This window comes from Tachypleus tridentatus, chromosome 13 (genome assembly GCF_004210375.1).
Source record: "Tachypleus tridentatus isolate NWPU-2018 chromosome 13, ASM421037v1, whole genome shotgun sequence".
Classification (NCBI taxonomy): domain Eukaryota; kingdom Metazoa; phylum Arthropoda; class Merostomata; order Xiphosura; family Limulidae; genus Tachypleus; species Tachypleus tridentatus.
In genome coordinates, this window is record NC_134837.1 from 100,371,294 (window position 1) to 100,394,509 (window position 23,216).

The following is a 23,216-nucleotide window of genomic DNA, read 5'->3' on the forward strand; positions in this document are numbered from 1 at the left end:
AAGACGATTTCAGTATAAACTAAAAACAAACAAAAACACACATAAAGCTCTTGTAGTTCTAATGCGACCTTAAAAAACTCTTAAACTGTATATCGTTCACGAAGAAAAATTAATTTACTCTCATTTTTAGTTTCTTGAGATGTTTCAACTTTTGTTTATGAAACTACAAAAGAAAGAAATACGGTAGTTTGAAATTTTCATAATGGACCCACATCAAGCAAAAAGCAATTTTAGCATGTAAAAAATAAATCTACAGTGACATATCTAGCAGATAATAAGTTGTAAACGAAGAACCATTAATTAAAAAACAACACTCCGTGTCGTAATCTCAGTGTTTATCAGCTAAGCATACCAGCTCATGCGCTTAAGGGTACTAGGAGATTGAAATAATAAAAAATACGCTATTTTTATTAACAGTATTAAAGGCGTATTAAAAGTTTGTACGAGTTTACCTCTTCGGTGTCGAAATTTCAGACATTCCGGATAATTGTGACATGCAAACAAAGAAGCATTAATTGTGAACGTTCTAAAGCATTCCTGTTTGATTATCTGTACCTGTGATATTAAAAGCACTTGATTTCTGAATTGTTTACGCTCTGATATGATTTAAAACTTGGCAACATTGATAACCCACTTTTTAAAAAATAAAAAATAAAATTTTTAATACAATTTGATCGAGTAATAAGAAAAACTTTATTGTAACTGTACGACGTTCAGACGAGGTTTTATCATTCTTAGGTACAAGTGGTTTACAGAGACATAAAAGTGTAAATGTGCAGTACAGAACAAAAACGTCACATGACTAGATATTGCTTCACAGTTTGATATGGGTATCTTAGTAACTTGTTTGTTGATTTAAGGTGGGACTGTTTTCTTCAATTAAGGTAGCTCCTTTTGTTTTTGTTTTTTTATTGATGTTAGGTTATGTACTTATAATTACATTATTTTGTATGGATATACTGTGGTTTGTTTGTTTTTTAGTTACAATAGTGGTAAATATATGAGGTTTTTATTATGTTCAGTAAATCTAGTTTCCAATAACTGTTTCTCTGATATAAAATTCTGGACAGTTATCTTACGAATGACATTAAAATCGTTCTGTTATTTGTATTTAATAATGATCTTAATTTAGTGTCGAATTATTGGGCGAATTTGACATCAACAGAAATTCTATGTTTGATGACAAGTTTTCTTCAGGAATAAATGGTAAACTTCAGTGTAATGTTATGATGTGTTTTGGTCTATTAGTGTCAATTTTGTTTGTGACTTGAGTTCTGAGATTTTGTGGGTGTCTTTAACTTCAGAAAACCATTAAGCCAACTAAACCCCAAAACCTTAATGGACAGCTTTCACACTGTGTCACTTTTCACGGAAATTTCTGTCAAAAATCCTTTAATACATACCCCAAACACACTTTTCCTTTCCCTTTTACAATTCACAACAACACAACTTTCTTCAAACTAATGGTTTAAGCATGAGTAACTTTGTTTCACCTGTTCTCGTCAAGATATTTATGATCTCCATTGAAACACAAGTCATACAATGCACTTTATTCTCTTCTATATTGGTATAGACATGTCGACAACTCTTCTGCCGATTTCATTTCAATGTAACTCATAATAATTTTTTTGAACTCATAAACTCCATTCATTCAAACAATAAATTCATCATTGAATACGAAAATAACAAACAACTGTCTTTCCTTAATCTCAACATTATCAGAACCGCCACACATTTCAAAACCAAAATTCACCGAACAATTACTCACACCAGGTTTTACACCTCCTGGAACTCCGCTCATAAATCAAAAGAAAAAAATTGGTACACTAAAAAAGATCTTCAAGATTTTTTCAACTGCGTACATAGATGAGAAAACATTCTTTTATTTACACCAACAAATTTTCAATAACCATTCTAGAAACATTTTCGCCCCCCAGTGGCTCAGCGGTATGTCTGCGGACTTGCATGCGAAAATTCGGGTTTCGATACCCGTGGGGGCAGAGCACAGATAGCCATTGTGTAGCTTTGTGCTTAATTTAAAACAACAACAACAACAAGAAACATTTTCACACAACCACCAAAAACAAAAATCTCAAAACGCATCTTACAAACAAAATTGACACTAATACACCAAACATTACAATATTACGCTGCAGTTTACCCTTTATCTCTGACATCAGCTTAAAACTACTCATTACTTGGAAAAAAACAACAACTTACCATCAAACATAGTTTCTATTAACGTCAAGTTCATTCAAAAACCAGGAACTAAATTAAAATCATTATTAAATACAAATTACGTAGAATCACACAATTCCAACGTCAATTATAAAATAATATGTAATAACTATTCAAAATTTTATATCGAAGAAAAGTAGGTATGGAAACCAGATTTACTGAAAATTGCTACTAAAAAAAAACAAAAAACACAGTATATACATACAAAATACTGTAATTATAAACAAAGAACCTAACATCAATAAATAAAAAATAAAACGAGCTACATTAATTGAAGAAAACAGCCTCACCCTAAATCAACAAACCGGGGTAACACGACACCCATATTAGACTGTGAAGTAATATCCAGTCCTGTGACCTTTTTGTTCTATACTGCATGGGTAAACTCGTGTGTCTCTTTAGACCACTTGTATCTGAGGATGAAAATCTTGTCTAAGGGTCTTATAGTAATACTAAAGCTTTTAATTACCCAATCAAGCCGTCTTAAAACTTATATGTTATGATATGGTGATCAGGATTGCAATGAGTATACATAAAGAAGGAACGAAAAACGAATGATTGGCTTATTTTGAATTTCGCGCAAAGCTACTCGAGAGCTATCTGCACTCGCCGTCCCTAATTTTGCAGTGTAAGACTAGAGGGAAGGCAACTAGTCATCACCACCCACCACCAACTCTTGGGTTACTTTTTTACCAACGAATAATGGGGTTAACCGTAACATTATAACGCCCCAACAGCTGAAAGGGCAAGCATGTTTGGTGTGACGGGATTTGAACCTGCGACCCTAAGATTACGAGTCCAGAGCCTTATCCACCTGGCCATGTCGGGCCTGAAAAACGAATGAATGCTTGGAAATAGAATCGAGTGATTACGAATACAATCCATGTACTTAAGCATAAGTTGATGTAATTTATCTAATTATTATTTTTATAATACTTCCACTGAGTTAATGACTTACTAAACTTGTGAAATCTTTGTTGAGAACTACTTTGTCGATATATATAAATATATATTGAATTTAATATAATGTGCATTTCAGTATTTTTGTTTTAACTCAAAAATTCCATTGACGGCTAAAATTTGAATTTTTTTATCACACAAACATTTCAGCAAGATTAATTTAACAAATACGATATTTTAAGCTTTCCTTCACTCACGCTTAGAATACCGCCAAAATCACAACCCATTTTTAATCTCCGTTTAAGTCAGTCAACTAATAGTGTGGTAACTATGTGATCAAGCTTTATAATTAGTGATAAACTGTAACAAAAATTATATATATTTTTTTATTTTCTTGCATTAACAATTGATTAGTTTCTCTACAAGTTTACAGTGCGTAGCTTATTTCCAAGAGTATATAACGTCGATGCTATAAAGGCTTAATAACTAGTATAAAGCTTGAATCAGAGAATAAGTCATGCACATAATATTTAAGTTTTATATTAAATCAGTATAATAAATTATTGTCAGCTGTGTCTCAAAGTTAAAGAATAAACAAAAGAAAACGATTTGCAAACCCCTAACAAATGCTTTAAATCATTAAAGACACACATATGACTACCGCAAGACATGTAACATTAATGCAAGATAAGATTACATAAACCATTGCACTGACATTTCAAATATTGTGTAGACCAATGGTTCATATGTTGTAAACTAACTTAAGATAATGTTTATGTGTATACTAGGATTATTACCATAATCCATGACTGGCTGTTATACAAATACGTTATAAAGCAGGATCACAAGTGGCTCGTGCATATATATATATTTAACAAACTTACAACAGAAGTTCAGATTATTTTAAGTTATTAACGTAACTAACGAGATGAAGACAGATGAAAACTTTTTATTAAAATAATATGTTTCAACATATTAAAGTTATTTAAATATTGTGCCTCAAACTGTCAGGATTTATTCTGAAATAAAATTCTAAAGAAATAATGAATCTATTGTGTGTGTGTTTGTGTGTTTTTCTTATAGCAAAGCCACATCGGGTTATCTACTCAGCCCACCAAGGGGAATCGAACCCCTGATTTTAGCATTATAAATCCGGAAACATACCGCTGTACTAGCGGTAGGAGTTTATTTGTGAGATTTAAACCTTTCTACAATGAATTCGACCGTGATGGTCAAACACTTTCTGCAAAAGGAAATGAAAATCTAGCTTGGGTAATTATTCCATGCGAAAGAAATAATGTATTCGTCCATGACTGTCAAACATTTACTGGAAAAGAAATAATGTACTTGACTGTGAGTGTAAAAACATTTTCTGGAGACTGCGACTGTTAAAGGTCTTCTGGAAAGAAATGATGAACACAACTGTGAGTGTCAAACATTTACTGCAAAAAAATAATTTATTTTACTGTGACTGTCAAGCATTTTCTGTGTTTATTGTAATTAGTCCTTCTTTTGTTAACATGATATAACAGAAAAACTGTTTTAATTCCGTAACCATATTTTTGTGTTTTTCAAATCCATTTAGTGCCGGCAATAACTGAGAAATAATTCTTTTAACATTTCTTTTTCACTTTCTAAACCGTAAGAACCAAATTCTCTTACTCTACCCAGATAGACTTCTTTTCCTTGTAGTAAATATTACAATTATTTCTACGAAAAGACGTTATTAAAAAAATCTAAATGCGAGGGATCCATTTAATTCTAACCAGCTAAATGAAGTTACTTACTGCGGTAACGATGTAATAAATCAAGGCAACATGTATATCCCTCTACAATTTACCTACGTATAACCTGGGAGAAGGCTAGTGCCATATAATTATAACTAAACTTATAACGTCAGTATACTGACAAAGTTAAAATCTTACTCACACATTATGCTGAAGTTTGTTTGGAACGTACTTTGAATTTAATACAAAGCTACGTGCTCTAGTTGTCTTTAATACAATACTACGTGTTCTAGTTGTCTTTAATACAAAGCTACGTGCTCTAGTTGTCTTTCATACAAAGCTACGTGTTTTAGTCGTCTTTGATACAAAGCTACGCGCTCCAGTCGTCTTTAATTTAGTAGTGAAAAATTAGAGGGAAGTCAGTTAGTTAACATCACCCCAATCAGAGTCTGGGCTACTCTTTTACCAGCGAATAGTGGGATTGATTGTCAATTATAACGTTCCTACGACTAAAAGGGTAAGCATTTTCCGTAAGAGGAATTCGAACTTGCTACCAGGTAATGTTTAGATAAAAATTATATTTAATGAAGTTCAGGTTTACCACCAGAGTGTTCTAAAGCCATAAATAAGAACAAAAATAAAAATCTTTACCCTTGAAATTTATGGAAAATTTCAAAACCTGTTATTAAACTAGACTAATGAAGATATTATACAAAATATAATGTAATTAGTTATTATGCCTCTAGATAGCACTAAAAACAGAACTCAGGTGAATCTGAAGCTAAAAAGATTTCAAAACGATTTCTTATTTTGCATTTTAACATGCTATTATTAATTTACAGAGTATAATTTTGGATTAGTCAAAACTTCGATATCATTCACAATTATTGAACACTGAATGAAATTTAGGATTAAAAGTGCTTCTGATATTATGTAGCCAAAGTAAAAATAAATAGAAATTCTGTTGATAGCAAATTCACTCTGTCACAAACGTGATGATTAACTGAAACGTCTTAGCTTAGATGTTGATTATATTATTCTATTACGTGTTAAAAATAGTAACTGGAGAATTGCAATTAAACTGTTAACTTATGTGTAATGACTTAGCACAGTGGTGAAATATTTCAAACACTTTAAAGTATTTTCGCACGCTAATAGAGGGCAGGAATATGTAAATTTAATACTTTGGTACTCCAGTAAGGATGATTTATTAAAACCTGTGTCAAATTGATATCCATTTTGCGAGGAGGTTGATTGGGTATTCGTTACTGGAAGTTCCTCACATCTCAAAATGGTGGTAAGTGAAATGTTTTTTCATTAGGCCCACCTAAAACCGCTGAGCATCATGCAGAAAAAAAAATCAAAATAAAAGTAACCGTCCAACTTCAGACATTTAGGTAAAGGGTCGCTCAATCAACAAGAACTCCTGCTGTTTGTTTCTGCACACTTGTATAACGAGTGAGTTTTGTTTGTTTGTTTTTACAGAAAACGGACTACCATATAACTTAAAATATTGAAAAATAAACAAAAAGACAAACAGTAGATCATTTTGAGGGGTCCAGCATGTCCAGGTAGGTTAAGGCGTGCGATTCGCAATCTGAGGGTCTCGGTTCGCATCCCCGTTGCACCAAAGATGCTCGCCTTTTCAGCCGTGGGGGCTTATAATGTGACGGTCAATCCCACTATTCGTTCGTAAAAGAGTAGGCCAAGATTTGGCGGTGGGTGGTGACGGTTAGCTGCCTTCCCTCCAGTCTTACACTGCTGAATTAGGGACGGTTAGCTCATATAGCCCTCGAGTAGCTTTGCGCGAAATTCAAACACAAACAAACAAATCATTTTGAGGTATTTAGCACTGTAGGAAAAAACGTTGTAAACATTTCTAGCATGAAACATTTCTGTAACTTCAAAAAGCTTGAATGAATTCGTGTGTGTTTTACTTATAGCAAAGCCACATCAGCTATATGCTGAGCCCAACGAGGGAAATCGAACCCCTGATTTTAACGTTGTAAGTCCGAAAAATTACCGCTGTACTAGCGGGGGGCATGAAGTCGTGGAAGGTCAACAATAGCTATTTGAATAACATAGCCATGAGGGAGGGAGTTAGCAGTCCACTACCCATTGACTCAATGCTGACTTCATCTGGCCCCAGGGCCTGGCATGGTCAAACGCGTAAGGCGTGCGACTCGTAATCCGAGGGTCGCGGGTTCGCGCCCGCGTCGCGCTAAACATGCTCGCCATCCCAGCCGTGGGGGTGTATAATGTGACAGTCAATCCCACTATTCGTTGGTAAAAGAGTAGCCCAAGAGTTGGCGGTGGGTGGTGATGACTAGCTGCCTTCCCTCTAGTCTTACACTACTAAATTAGGGACGGCTAGCACAGATAGCCCTCGAGTAGCTTTGCGCGATATTCAAAACAAACCAAACCAAACTCGTTTTTAGTAAGCCCATGGGCATATAAAGTGAAAGGTTGAACTAGTTATCTTTATCTCGATTAGAGAGAGTTACGTACGAGTTACTAGAAATTTTTAGTAAAAGAATGCTCTGGTTAGCATGTTGTTGTGATTAAACGTTTCAAGGTTATGGGTACTGCAACACTCATTATTTACCTTTGTAAGTAATTTTGCATTCAAGTAACCCAACTACCTTGCTCCTACCTCAGAGAATTTCTAGTAATTATAGTCTTCTTAAAATTCGTTATTAGTATCAAAATATCTGAAGAGTTTGTGATTCTGTATTATTATTCATAATGTACATTTACTTTTGGTCACCATTAACAGATGTCAACATAGTCATATCACTTACCAGTTTCGAAGAAAGAGAAACAAAGAATTAGTGTAAAGCGCAATTGCTTATTGTCGTTTGGAGTGTGTGTTTTCTTATAGCAAATCCCCGTCCGGCTATCTCCTGAGCCCATCGAGGGGAATCGAACCCCTGCTTTCCGCCTTGTAAATCCCTAGACTTATCGCTGTACTAGCGGGGAGCTTATCGTTGGGAAAGGGGGAATGTAGTAGAGTAGAATGTCTGGAAAATTGGCGATTAATTGAATTTACTTACTTCTCTTAAGACGATCGCGAGAATATATTATTTATTGTTATTTGTTATTCTTCAAATATCTGTAAGCTGGAACTATATTTATTAACATGAATAACATGAATAGATTCGTAACCTACACCACTTTCTTCAGTTCACATTGTTTTATTTCACATTTCATATTTGTGTAGCTGGGATTTTTTTTTTTTTTCTATTCTAATGAAGACCTCTAGTTTAGATAGGAATATATATACCGTTTCAAAGAAATTTTTGTTGTTAAGAGCAAACCTACACGATAAGCTATTTATGTTAAGCCAACCACTAGTATAGAAACTTGATTTTTCGCGTTTCATGCCCTCAACCTTATCGCTGAGATAGGGGGAAGGTAATAAAATAATAAGAACTGTGGAGCTATTTTAGTTAAGCACGTGACATTTGCAATTAGAAACGTTACGGCTTGACAATAACTAGTTTAATGTGCCCAACTTCGTCTTTATTAAATAAGCTACACGAAAAATACTTAAGTTTTCAATAAACGAAATGAATGTGTACATAAGGCTATGTCCATAAGAACACGCCATATTTTCTGTGTTTTGCTGATTATACGTTTTTCTGTTGTTTCCTTCAGAATTTCGCACAAAGCTAAACGAGGAATATACGGGCAAAGTCGTCCCTAATTTAAAATTAATATTCTATATGGAAGGCAACTATTCAATAGCACCCACAGTAAACTCTTTGACTGCCTTTCTATTATCAAATAATGGGATTTGACCATTATTTTATTAGCATATCAACTGCTTCAAAGTTCAGAGTATGTTTATCAGACAATGTGTCGCGAAATCGGATTCATAGTCCACGAACACTAACTATTAGGTTCCGCCAGGCGCATCTGATTATGACACTTAAAATTCAATTATTATCTTTCGTTGACCAGCTTATCGAATTACTATTCTAACAGACAGTTGTTAATGCATTTCACAATAATGTCACAAAGCCAGTGAATACTTGTTCTTTACCTGTTCAGACAAGAACAGTTTACAATTAGACAGCTATATCAGCAATTTAAAACTGACTTTGTACCACAGAAACATCTGGGGTAATAGTGTATTTTATAAAACAGTTTTACCTTTAAGTGAAATCTTGGTTTTATAATTTTTCAATTGATATTTCACTTCTTGCTCATAAATTACGAAACATAACTTCTTTTACTACGAAATTTATAGGGGGCAATATTTACTTCGTTTTACTTTTCATGAACTGTTTATGCGTTCCCTAACTAACAATATTACTTCCTTATTTGGCAACGTAGGCGTTTTCATGGTACTTGCATGTTTAGCTGTGAATCTGAGAGGTTCGTGTACCTTTGTGTAAAATCTGTATTTTATGGCCATGAGTGCTTTAATAAGAGTGGCAGTCAAATTTCAATATTCGATCAGAGTGTCCCAAGATTTGGCCATAAGTTTTGTTGACAAGTTGCTTTCACTTGTAGTTCATTAGTCCAAAACTGTTGTCAGCTAGAACAAATATTCATACCTAGTTTTTCACAAATATTCAAAATAATCACTCTTATTTGATAAACAAGCATAAATTTAATAGCGTTAAGTATTTTTCAGTATCAGACTGTGATACGTAACAGTTAAAATATTAATGTAATATAACGAGTTTTTATTACAGCTAGCAGACTGTACCACGTTACACTGAAAACAGGGATTTTATACTGCATGAAGAATTTTTCTTTTTTGCATCACTATAACTTATATTACATCCACGACAAAGCGCTAGAGAATGAAACAGATAAACCCTGACAGGATCCTAGCATAAGAACAAACTTTTGTTCCACAAGATTGAACAGTTAGTTTAGGTGAAAGAAGAAGAGATGGTTTTTACTTTATAGAAATCACAGTGAATATCAGATTATCGTTTCTTCTTTTTTTTATATTTCGCCTGAGGAATGTCTGATGCATTAAGTTACAAACACAGTTTTCCCTTGTTAGGTTATTTGCTTACGTCATGCCAAAGCTGCTCGCTTTTGCTTGTTTAAAGAATGTTCATACGTTTCCTGTTCTCAGGATAGACTGTGGAATACAAAAATCCCTGTAAATGTTGTTATTAATATCCCTCCTTTTTCGTCACGCAAAAAAGAATCCCATCTTCTGTTACAAAAGCTGTATGGTCAGAGCATGGAAGCCGAAGACAGAACAAACACAAGCAGCTTTTGCTTTACTTATTCTAATAAATTTTCTTAAAACTAATAAACGGATTTAAGGTTCACGTTTGTGGAAGGAGTAAATTGGAAATTGAAATTAAGCCTAACTACATCAACCGAATCGCATTCTATCAAAACTCAAAGTCATTCATAGGGAATTCCAACTCCACAATGTCCAACTGCTCTGAGAAGATGTCACTATTGTTAGAGCTCTTCCCTAAATTTCCATTGAATGATTCAGTGAACTTAGCTTGGTATTCGTGTATCCCGTATCTTGTGACACACGTTTAAAGTTACTTCAACTCCAAATGTCATTAGAAATATTCTCCAATTCTAAACTGATATTATCAAAGAAATGAGTAATTTATTACTTTTCCATTTGATCACTGGTTTCTAAAAAAAAACTTTCTCACTCTAAAAGTCAAATTTTGATACATGCGCTGGCCATAGCACTGACAGCGCATTATGTAGCTTTGTGCTAAGCAACAAACAAACAATAAAAAACAGTAATTGTGGAATGATCTTTCACAGGCGTTTTACTTTTTATTTCTTGTTGTCTGACGTAGAATAATTACTTACTTACAAAGACTTCCACACGGAGGCGTTGTGCATCCAAGTATAACAAAAATTAAATTTTATAAGGATAATTGGGGATCGATAGATATACGTAACCTAGCTAGCTATAGTAATATAGAAGATTTTAATGCTAAAAAAACGTATTGAAAGAAAAAAGTCAAATTACAAAAACTGAGTTACTCAAATTTAAAAAGTTTTATCCTTACTTTGAAAAATCAATGTACTTATGTAAGTGTGAACCAAAGTAAGGATACATTGTTTTAATTTTAAGTAAGTCAGTTTTGTAGTTATTCTTTCTTATTTCAATTTTTGTAGCATTTGAACTTTCTATATAACTATAACTAGTTAGGTTGCATATACTTCAATACCTTCTTGTCTTTATAAAATCAATTTTTATTATACTTATTTGTTTCCTTCTTATTACCTATATTTTTGTGCACCATCAATACCATACGTGAGGGATGCATATACCCGATTTGATTTTATTATAATCTCAGGATATCTACCAATTTACCCTCAAATCTAATTATAAGCTCAAAGTAACGCATCGTCTGTTTTATATACAGATGTATTAGTATCATTTTTGGTACAAGAGAGGAATCATTAGAAACTTCATATGTCGCAACAATGCCTGAAAGACTGTCTTCAGATATTAAAACGAAAGGAGAGGGCACACAAAACATGAACTGTTTGCTAAACTCAAGCACTTCCACTTAGTTTCTGTTGTATTAAATATGAAGATAATAAAAGTTTGATGTTTCACCTGTGACTTAACTTCCGTTGTTTTTGAAAGTATCCTGATATCTAATTTTTGACTTTGCCACAACATTTTTGCACAGTACTGTATATGAACCTCTCGTGTTTAATTTTGGAAGATCAGTAGGCAGTAAGGAAGTGACTGGAGTCAGCGAATTGTTAATACTACTCCTATGTTTAAAGGATTGCTTTTCGTTTTTGTTTTTTTATTTCCCACAAAGTTACGCTAGGACTATCTGCTCTAGCCGTTCCTAAGTTAGTAGTGTAAGACTAGAGGGAAGGCAGCTAGTCATCACCACCCACTGTCAGTTCTTGGGATTTACCGTCACATTATAACGCCTCCACGGCTGAAAGGGCGAACGTGTTTGGTGTGACGAGGATTCGAACCCCCTACCTTCAGATTACGATTTGAGTGCCCTTAGTACCTGGTCACGCCGTGCGTATGTTTAAAGGAGGTGATAAGAGTTTCCCTAAGAATTATAAGCCAGTTAGTCTTATTTTTGTGATAGGAAAAAAGTATAGAACCTAATGAAAGGAACTTCGCAAAATATTCTCTTGAAATACGACACCATAAAAGAAAATCAGTTTGGGTTCATTAAAGAGGAAATCTTCCTTTACTAATATTTTAACGTTTTTTCGAGGATGTTACATGTTACCTGGATAATAAAAACAATGCCAATTTGATGTACTTAGATTTTCAAAAAGCGTTTGATAATATGTTATGCAAACGATTAGCTAAGTGACGGAATTCAATGGGGTTTGGAGAAACTAGTAAATTAGATTATAGAAACGTTTGATGAGAGAAAGTAAAAATATTTGTTACTAGTGGAGTACGTTAGAGCTCAGTACTTAGAGCTTTGGTTTTGTTGAATACTGACACGTGTATAATTAGTAAATTAGTAAAATCTGCGGTTGTGATTAAACTCCTGGAAACTTCTTGCTGTACTGAGAATGTTTTGTGCTATAGAATGACTTGGGAACATTGACTAGTTAGAGATATATTTAACAAATGACCTTTTATTATAGTAGTTGTAAAATAATACATTGATATTATAATAGTTTGGATCACACCTTTGATATAAATGAGCATTCATTTAATAATGTGACTGAAGAAAGGGATATTGTCACAATGGTGGACAGATGACACAAACCCCAGAGTGTCGTGTTGTTAGCAGAAAAGCTAATTGAATTTTAAAATGTATTTTGTAGATGTGTTTATTTCAAGTTAAGATAAGCAATTATCTCTCTTTACATATTATTAGCTAGCCTTACCCTCTGTAATTTTGGTCTAATCATCAAAGAAAATATACTGGCTTATTGTAAATAGTTCAACAAAAGTACTGTTATAATGATTCTAGGGATTAAAGGGTTTTCTTTCAGGGTTAGGTTAAGGTCTCTTAGCTTATTTTAAGATAAAAAAAGAAAAAAGATGTGATATTAAAGAATTGTGTCTTTATTGGGCTGTTTTTTTTTTCTGGATTTAAAGCTGAACGACGTTACGTCTTTTACACAAGGCCTAAGTCAACCTGAAAAAGGACTTAGTTTACAAGCCGAAACAGACAGGAACAGTCCATTAAAATCAGAATTCTACCATGATTACACTGTCTAAAGTACCTTTGAAACAACAAAAGTGTTGTTATTGAACTCTAAAATATTATTCTGGGAATTGATAGGATAAAGATTTCTGGTTTCTTTGTGCTGTTTTCTGAAGACAACGAGAGAATACTAGTTCAAGATTTACAGAAGACTGGCTAAGCTCTGTTTAAAACACTTTTACTTTGCTAATAACGTGAATTGGTAATAAAAATGCCGTTGGCAGTAGTGAAATCGAACACTTTACAACAGTTTTAAAAAGAGAATGGATGATTTACGGAAAAATAACTTATACGACGGGAAAGGTGTAAGTCCACAAACTTACAACACTAAAATCCGAAGTTCGATTCCCCGCGTGGATACAGCATTTAGAGCAATGTGAATTTGCTCTATAAAAACAAATAAACCTGAAATTTAAAGTGTGGGTTTACGTTTTTACCTTTTCTCAGTGATAAAAGTGTATCGTTGTAGAGCCACACTGTTTCTTGCTGTCCGAATTTTATGTTTTGTTAAATACTTAAATATTAAAGAATTAAACCTTATTATTTACCACCATAACAGACACGTAACAATAACTTTTTCCACTGGGAACAATATTAAACTGGATAATTTACCAACACAACAATACCATATTGGGAATACCAAAATTAGGAGCTAGATTCTATATGGTGGACATAGCAAATAGTTCAATGTGGTTTTGTTCTCAACCAAATTCAAAATTCCATCATAATAGGCAGCTACAAGTAACTTTATTTCTCGATATATTGTCAAGCTCTATTATTTAACTACCACAACAGACACAAAAATAATTATATACTATTATAATAGAAGTGTTCAAGTAGCTTTATGCATGAGAACATTGTTAGCTTTTTAAATTATAATTGCGACAGACGCGTAAAAATAATTATATGCTACCACAAAAGGCATTTATAAACAAATTTCTCTCTCGAAACATTATTAAACTGTAATATTTATTTCCACAAAAGGCTCATATAAATAATTATCAGAGAAACCTGATGATTTTCCGCGCATACGACAAAGAATATGTAATTTCTTAGTTATATTGCTTGATAAAGGTGTTTACGGCTCTATACACATATAAGGCGTTTAATTTCCATGTAAATTAGCCCTTTAAGTTTATTACAAATATATGAACAGATAAAGCGTACACTTTCCTAACTAAATATATTATTTAATGAACAATATTTACGATTACAGATAAAACGAATACTTTCCTAAATTAATTACATCCTTAAACGTTATTATTTACGAACAGGCAGTATACAGGGAGAACGTATACTTTCTTAATTAACAACATTGCCCAGCAATATTATTTACGATCACATTTGTAGATAATATATATATTTTCCTAGTTATCTCTACTCCTTAATATGAAGACTATATTACCAGAGGCTCGAGTAACAAGTATGTTCTCTCATAATTACATCAATAAATAATGTTTTTCGGTCCAACATATTTATCGAGAGTTTAGGCGTAAATAATTTTCTCGATGGTAAATTATACATCTGACCGTTACCTACATATGCACGTGTATGTGTGTGTGTGCCTTTCATTACGTGTGCAAGTCTCATTTGAGTATTAATTATGTGCAAAAATATTCGGAATGATTTTGAAACACGCTCACTGTTATGCAAATCAGGGAAAATAGTAGGAGTTTCCTTTCTATTATCTTCAGTTTAGTTGGCACTGGTAGAACGCAGGAGTTACTGGTGTGATGGAAAGTTTTATTCGTTAACTTTGTTCTGACTAATAAACTGCAGTGCAGGACTAATTATTGTAAATCCATGGTAGCATTGATGGTTAAGAGAGGAGTGTATTCACCACCCAACCACGGTAATGGGTCATGGATAACTCAGTCTACAGTCTAATTTTAGTATTTCGATTTACGTTGTGAGTTAATGATTCTTTTGAATACATAAATTTACTCAGACTAATGGTATCGACAATGTAAAAGGATAATTAGTCCATTAATTAATTTTCGCTATAGAGAATACGAGGAACACTTTATGTGTTCAGCTTAAACTGGTTGACTGGCCACAGTTCGGTATAAAACGGAGTTAAGACCGCTTAACACGTGACAAATTTAATGGAACGTTCAAAATGAAAACAACGAATTTCAGATTTTTGTTAATACATCATATGCAATTTTTTTAAATTTGACAGACAAAGTACAAAATATATGCAGAACTAACGTTTTCTTCCTTAAAACTGTTATCAACTTGAAACAAATATCTGTTATCATCTTTTAATTTATACAGAAACGGTGACAGTCACATGTAAGAAGATAATAGATGAACAAGACATTGAAACCTTTAGAATTTATTCAAATATTTGGAGAATAAATCGTACAAATTGAAACAACTTAAATTGTACGGAAGTATATAATAATTATTGTTTTGTAAAACGTGTTTTCTTTTACAGTCAAATACTACACCCATCTTTTCAACTTTCAACTCTAAATTCGGATAGCTTTTTTTTTTCTCACGTTACATTAGAAAACAATGCAACGCTTTTACATAAAAATATATTCACGTTAACTGCATTTCTTGGTATAATTACATAAATGTAGCTTATTATCCGATGAAAGGTTAAAGCCAGTTTCAAACGTTGGTATATCGTCAAGTAATAGCTAAACAGGATGTGATACTCCAGAGTAATATGCAACGTCATCATCTGTCCTACATTGTTATTAACCAAATGTTGCTTTCATAAGTATGCTCATAGATTTAATATGGTTTATTCCTGCTCACTTAAATCTATTTACAAGCCAACTTTAATATTCGTTTCTTAATATAGTTTTGTTGAAGTTATCTTCTCTCTAATTTCAGACTAATATTCTTGATTATACTTCCTTTTGATAATTCAAGTCACTATTCGTCCACTTCTAGAAATTCTTCATAAATAGTTTTAAACTTTCATTTTTAACCATGTAATAAGAATGGATTCAGAGATACCCAAGGTGATTTTTTACTATTTACTAAAAACTGGTTCAGAGGTACATAACGCTGTTACTTGAGGTATGCCTTCCCGAAGTTAAGAAAACCAAAATAATGAATTAATCACTAACGAAACTGTAAAAATTCATTACTTCTGTTTTGTTAACCAAACTACATTTTCTTAATTTGTGACAGATTTACCGTTATACGTTTATTTTAATACCTACGATTGTTTCAGTATAATTTTCTTTTTTGCATGTGACGTATATTGTTGACTTTCTATCGCACAACTACCGCCTCTTCTCGACATCTTTAGAAGATTTTTGAGAGTAAGAATCAACAATATTTCTTTTACGAAAACGCATCAGAATATTGTTGAAATATCTGTAAACCCGCATGATTTGTATCAAAAGCGACCAGCAGGGAAACAGAAGAGTATTATTATTATTGGTCAGCTACAGTCAGTTTGTTGTAGGCCTCGGAAGCTATAATTGTGATTAACGCCTATTAATCGGAAAACTATAGAACTGGACCAGGAATGTTTGTAGATTTCGAACATAACAAACCGTTCAACTTCGGTGAATTACTTTGGACGTTAGTATTTCTACGAGGACATTAAATATCTTCGTCAGAAAATGTCAGCTTGTAATGGTGTGAGGCCAATCAAGCTAGCTAGCTTAAGTGAGGTCTGACAATTTCAACTCAGAATTAATTTACTCGTCGATAAAATATTAAGTTCTAAACAAGATATAAGAATCACTATTGTCTTTAAGTTTGTAAACTCTTGTATATAAACCATCTGTTCTAACAACTATCAGGTCATTCCATAAGTAATGTCCAAAGATTTAATACAGAAAGTGCATCATCATTTTTGTCTTTGTAGAAGGCTTTAATGACTACAATGTGTAGTAGGACGTTTATAAAAATGTTCAGACAAATAAAAGAAACTAATCCAACTCCACTTTTTCAGATCATTAATCAGATAAACCCTTATAAAGATGGATGTGTCTGAGGAGAACATTAGGTATATAATGCTTTATGAGTTTAATAAAGGCAAGAGTGCAGCAGAAACTACATGAAACATTCAAGGTATTTATGGTGTGGAGTTTCTCAATGAAAGAAAATGTTGAAAGTGGTTTCAAAATTTCAGATCAGTTGACTACAGCTTAAGTGATGCGCCACGTTCAGGTCGTCCTGTTGAGTTTAATGATGTCTTGCTGCTGGCTACACCTGATGAAGATTGTGCTATAACAGTTGAAGAAGTAGCACAGAAGCTTAATTCAACCCATTCAACAGTTCACCGTCATCTGCAACAGCTTGAAAAAGTGTTAAAACTTGGAAAATGGGTCCCTCATGATTTGACAGAAGCCAACCTTAGAGCAAGAGTGAACATTTGCACTTCTCTGCACTCTCGTGAACGTAACCCACCTTTTTTGGACAGATTAGTGACTGGAAATGAAAAGTGGATATTTTGTAAAAATGTTAAGCGCTGCAGACAATGGCTTAGTACAGGTAAACTGGCTAAAACACACCCTACAATAGACCTCCCCTCTTGGAAAGTCTTGTTATGGGTTTGATGGGATATTGTTGGTGTGATCTACTTTGAGTTGCTGCCACTCAATGTAACGATTATCAGACTTCTATTGTCAACAGTTAGAGCGCTTGAATGTTGCACTGCTTTGACCAGTCATAAAGCTGTTGTGTTACACCAGGATAATGCACGGCCCCATTACAGCAAGGATCATATCTGTAAGGATTGAGAAGCTAGACTGGGAAAACTTTTACATCCTCCTTATTCTCCACGCCTTGCCCCATCTGGTTATTATCTTTTCCGAAGTTTGCAGAACTATCTTGATGAAAAAACTTGGAATACATAAAGATATCAAATTACCCTCTCTACATTATTTTTCTCCAAACCCCAAGAATATTATACAAGTGGCATTCAGAAGCTTGTGAATCGTTGGCAGGAAGTAATTAATAATAATGTAACATATATTATTGATTAAATAACATTAAAAGCGTTTGAAATCCTTTCTCTTTTTCTAAACCTAAAATCGGACATTACTTAATGGATGACCCGATATTAGTAATAACAGTTATTATAAATTCTATTATTTTTATATTTGTATATTAAAATATATTTGTATTTAAAAGGAAAATTGTGTGAATCAATCTTGTTTACTAATATCATAAATTTTATACATATTAACAGTTAATTAACTTCTAAATTAAAACTCAAATTTCCGATTATTTGTAATTGTAATACGTAACGTACGTTACATAATAAAATGGAGGCTTGTCCAAAATAAAACAGTATTATGTAACAATTGTCACTTGCCCTCGGGAGTAGATCGTCAAGGACACAAGGCTGGAACCTGACAAAAGCATTCCTGCCTAACAAATGACAAACTGCTGCTGTGATTGCACCTCTTGTCATTGACTGTCATTCCACACCTGTTGATGTTCTTGCCACAAATACTGTTCTCAGTACTTCTTACGTTGAACCTCAAAAGCTTGTATAAAGTTCTTGGTCTTCCCTCTATGGATTTGAACTCATAGTTTATGGATTCCGAACCAACATAATTTCTTCCCTTTCCTCGTCTCTAATACGGATGCCAAATACTTGTCAAATCATTCTTTGTTTATGAAGTTCCCCAGATATCGTCTACATGCTGATATCCTGTAGATAATCTCAACTCGACTATCAAAATAACTATCGACATGACTATCAAAACTTCGAATGCTATATCTTTTGACACGCTCTGCAATAAGACGGGCATTAATAGCCTTGATAACAACTTAATCTTACGCAAGCTTAATGTATCCCAGCCATAACACCTTTCTCTTCATATTGTATGCCTGTATTATCTTGTGTAATCCATGAGATGAATCCTTCATTGACTGAAAAACAGTTTATAACTGAGCTATAAGAAGATGGTGTCCGGGTTTATAGAGTACTGTGCACCCAGGGTTTAAATGGTCCAACATACATGGTGGAGAGTTTCGCTGAGTGTAGTAATGTTGTGGATTATTTGTTTTAGCCTTCTTATTCCAACAAAGAAAATATTTGAAGCATCACAAACTCCGCCAACACTTCAACCACTGACTGCGACTAGTGCCTTACCTATTACTCTCACCTCATGTTAATACATTGTAAAGGCCTCAATATATTCGTTTTTGTGATAAACTGGATGTCACTTGTGCCTTCTATAACTTCTATCAACTGGACCATTCTAATTCATTTTATAAATATATAGAAAAACTTCCACTGTAGCACTCATAGGAGTGTCTGACACTGTGACTTGGGTCCAAAGCTCTGTCTCTCCACCTTTAAACGTAGAGGACCTTTTATATTTTATAGCCCCAACATTACACAATATTTATCCTTATCAACGATTATTATTAACACTTGGAATGATCAGAGTATTCATTCTCTTAAAACCAATCGACCCATGTGGGAACCAGTATTGCCCGATAAATCCAATGAATATATATATTACTTGATGAGATCTTTCTAAGCCAGTGCTGGTTCAGAGTTGTCTGGTTACACTTTACAGCAGAGTGACAATCCAAGATGAATAGAATGGAGAAGTGTGGGGGTGCTTTCGCTAGTGACTTTAGTAAACGTTTACTACCGATTTGAGGGCGACAAAAGACGTAAAAAACGTATACCATCGTTTAGTGGTTCATGAAGAAGGATTACTTTGGTTAACATTAGTATCGATTTGAGATCGACAAATTACAGGATAAACATATGATCTCTTTGAGTGTTCCATGAGTGAGGATTACTTTAGTAACTCCCTCTTTACCCCCCTCTAATTTTCTGTTTTAGAGGATTGTTTTTTGTTTTTTAATTTTGCGCAAAGCTACTCGAGAACTACCTGCGCTAGCCATCCCTAATTTAGTAGTATAAAACTAGAGGGAAGGCAGCTAGTCATCACCACCCACCGTTAACTCTTGGGCTGCTCTCTTACCAACGAATAGTTGGATTGACTGTCACATTATAACGCCTCCACGGCTGAAAGGGCGAGCATGTTTGGTGCGACCGGGATTCGAACCCGCGACCCTCAAATTACGAGTCGCACCCCTTAACCCACCTGGCTACGCTGGGCTATTTTTAGGAGAACACCATTTATTAGAAGTGATTGTTAAGATTATTTTAAGACATTAGTTCTAAAGCGTTATCATATTTCAATATTAACTTATTTTCAGAATCTCATAGAATGTACAAACAAAAGTAAATGAAACTAGTTATTCACTTCTTGCAAGCTAATCGATAAAAAACAATTGACATGGGTTCTAAGATTTAAATTTTCTTGAAAGAAAGCTAATTAAGAATAAGTTCTAAGTTAGTGGAGTATTTCGACCACAACTCTTTGTCCACTAGATGGTTTTATAATAAGTCCAATCTAATTAGCTTAACTTATACATCCGAGTTAATGATCTTTGGATTTGTCCATGTAAGTCTGTAAGTTTTGAAACAATAGATAACGTAACCTAAAACATTCTATCTATCTGTTTTTTTACTTGATATCTTTCAGTAAAATTAATAACCTCAAATTCATTTGTGTTTTGGTAATGACATAACTTTCAATCACGAAATATAACCGAAAATACTACACATATCGTTAGGTGTGTTAAACTGAACACATAAAACTAGTAAATGTGGTTCGCCCTCATTTTTTAGTGATTTGAATTTAATTTAATACCTGTCGCACGGATAAATTAGGTAATATTTTGTATAAAGGGTAAGATCGCCAAAAATCATTTTTGAAATTCAATTGCAGAAAGTATAATTAACGAAGGTACTAATAATAATGATTTTACACATTTTTGTAGAATAAACCATTAACTATGGACGAATAAATGGCTACATGTAGATCAATGTGTCAGTTAGTACTAGCTATATATTAAGAATGTTAAATAACTAGCACTGAAAATGTAAATAGCCTCATTCAGAATGTGATTACAAGATACTTTGCCACCTAAAATATTATAAGTCTATTGGGCTTTAATATCGATTTTACACAAACAGAAAACTTATCCATTTTGTACACAATGGATCCAAGAATACTTTTCACTGTATAGAATGTAGTGGAGATTTTGATAATATATAAACAGTATTTTTAATTAAGTTGTTTGGTTTGGTTTTTGGAATTTCGCACAAAGCTACACGAGGGCTATCTGTGCTAGCCGTCCCTAATTTTGTAGTGTAAGACTAGAGGGAAGGCAGCTAGTCATCACCACCCACCGCCAACTCTTGGGCTACTCTTTTACCAACGAATAGTGGGATTGACCGTCACATTATAACGCCCCCACGGCTGGGAGGGCGAGCATGTTTGGCGCGACGCGGGCGCGAACCCGCGACCCTCGAAATACGAGTCGCACGCCTTACGCACTTGGCCATGCCAGGCTAATTAAGTTGTTAATTGATATGACTTCTTTGGTTTTTCTACTATCTTTTACAGTTTGTTTTCCTATATTAAGCAATAACTGGACTTTACTATTGAGTAAGATAATACAGCAAACTTTATTCAGTGTTGATTGCTTAAGGAAATTATATCCCTTGCTTTGTTAATATAATCAAAATAACCTTTTTCACACGATTTGGTAAATTTTTATCAACAAAACATTTATTCCGAAAATATCTTTGATATCATATACATATTTTTACATTTTTTGTGGTTTGTTCACTCTCTTTGTCATCATTGCTATCTTCAAGTAAGGCTAAAATGCCATTTTCAACAAAACTCATATCCTCATTTTCATCACTACAAATTTATCATCAACATTCACAAAATTCTCGTTGTACATTGCCCACGATCGTTTTTCTTCTACCATTTGTTGCATTATTAATTCTTGCCGATACATTTTTGAGCTGCTTTTCTTCACGTTTCTGATTAGATTTAACAGAAATGTATAACGCCTCACACTCACAGCCAGAAAGAGAACATGTTAAGCATTTTGAACATTCAGACAGAAGCGTCGCTATGCACTGGCACATGGGACTCGTGCCCCGAATCTCCAGTTGATGTCTTGAAAATTCAGAATAGGAAACCATGATCAATATTATACGGAAACGCCGAAAGTGAGACAGAGAACCAATCCTTTAAGTGCCTAGCAATGCCTCTGCATCTAAACCTTTAACGTTTACAAAATAAAGGTTTCATTTTTAACTAGAATTGGAATTTTTTTGACATCCATTAAAGCAGTTGTCAGGAAGTTAGGTCGATCGAGTTGGACCAGCCAGTGGTCCACTGAATTTACGTGATAGGCTAAATCGTCGTCTTTTTGGCCAGTTATATCCCTCCCCCCAAGGAAACTCAGAAAATGGTATTATTACAATAAGTGATAAATTGAAGTAATAAAACTAGCCTAAACGACCACTCGCTAATAATAATAAGAACCTTTATAAATAAATCGCCACCTAAAAAAAATATTAGAAAAATAATACCAGTAAACGAAGCTTTTATGTCATTGGTACAACAATAAAGTATGGTTAATGATAAAAGATGCTAAACTTAACTGTTTCGTCATTCTTGATTTTACACGGTTGTTACATTTTTGTTCAATTTAAAATAAGCTATGTTACGCTCCCTCTGATATATTGTTTTTATTTGTCCTTTTGTACGTAAATGGGTAAGGCAATAGCTTTCTGATTGCAATTTCTTTGTTTACCTTCATTTGTTTTTTGTTTGTGTATTTAATAGCAAAACCGCATCAGGCCACCTGCTGTGCCCACTGAGGATAATCGAACCCCTGGACTTTCCGATATCCCACTGAGGCACTCATTTGTTGGGACTTGTAGATTTTATTGTATTAATATCTTTATTAATATATTATTATTAATATTTATTAAACTATATGTTTATTTGTTCATGAATTTTTTCACAGATGGGTAAATGTTTTTAATATTTTGTTCTATCAAATTTGTTTCTCACTTTGTTCTTAACATTAAGTTTACTTTTGTTATCCATTTGTTTGTATGTGGCTAAGACTTGTTAAACGTTCTTGTTTTACTATCTTTGTTGACTTAGTTGTTCATTCATGGGACAGACATGTTAGATTCTACTCTTCCATTTTTAACGTGATTTGGTTTATTTTACAGATTGATTTATAACTGATACTTCGGAAAACCTCACAATGTGAGGAAAACAATTATCGCGTGCCATAGTTATTCAGTTACTATTACTTTTTGATTGATTACTGTTGTAGACAGCATGATAATAACGTT

At 33.6% G+C, this 23,216-nt stretch overlaps 1 long non-coding RNA gene across 2 annotated transcripts; it reads left to right on the plus strand.

Moving 5' to 3' along the window:
• The first annotated feature begins 838 nt into the window (after nt 1-838).
• LOC143238747 (uncharacterized) lies at nt 839-13,677 on the plus strand. Of its 2 annotated transcripts, XR_013020739.1 has the most exons (3): nt 839-884; nt 4,222-4,562; nt 12,919-13,677. It is a non-coding gene; the product is annotated as an uncharacterized LOC143238747 (long non-coding RNA). The 2 variants fall into 2 exon arrangements; XR_013020738.1 differs by lacking the exon at nt 12,919-13,677 and having other exon boundaries at nt 4,222-4,626.
• Nucleotides 13,678-23,216: the final 9,539 nt, after the last annotated feature.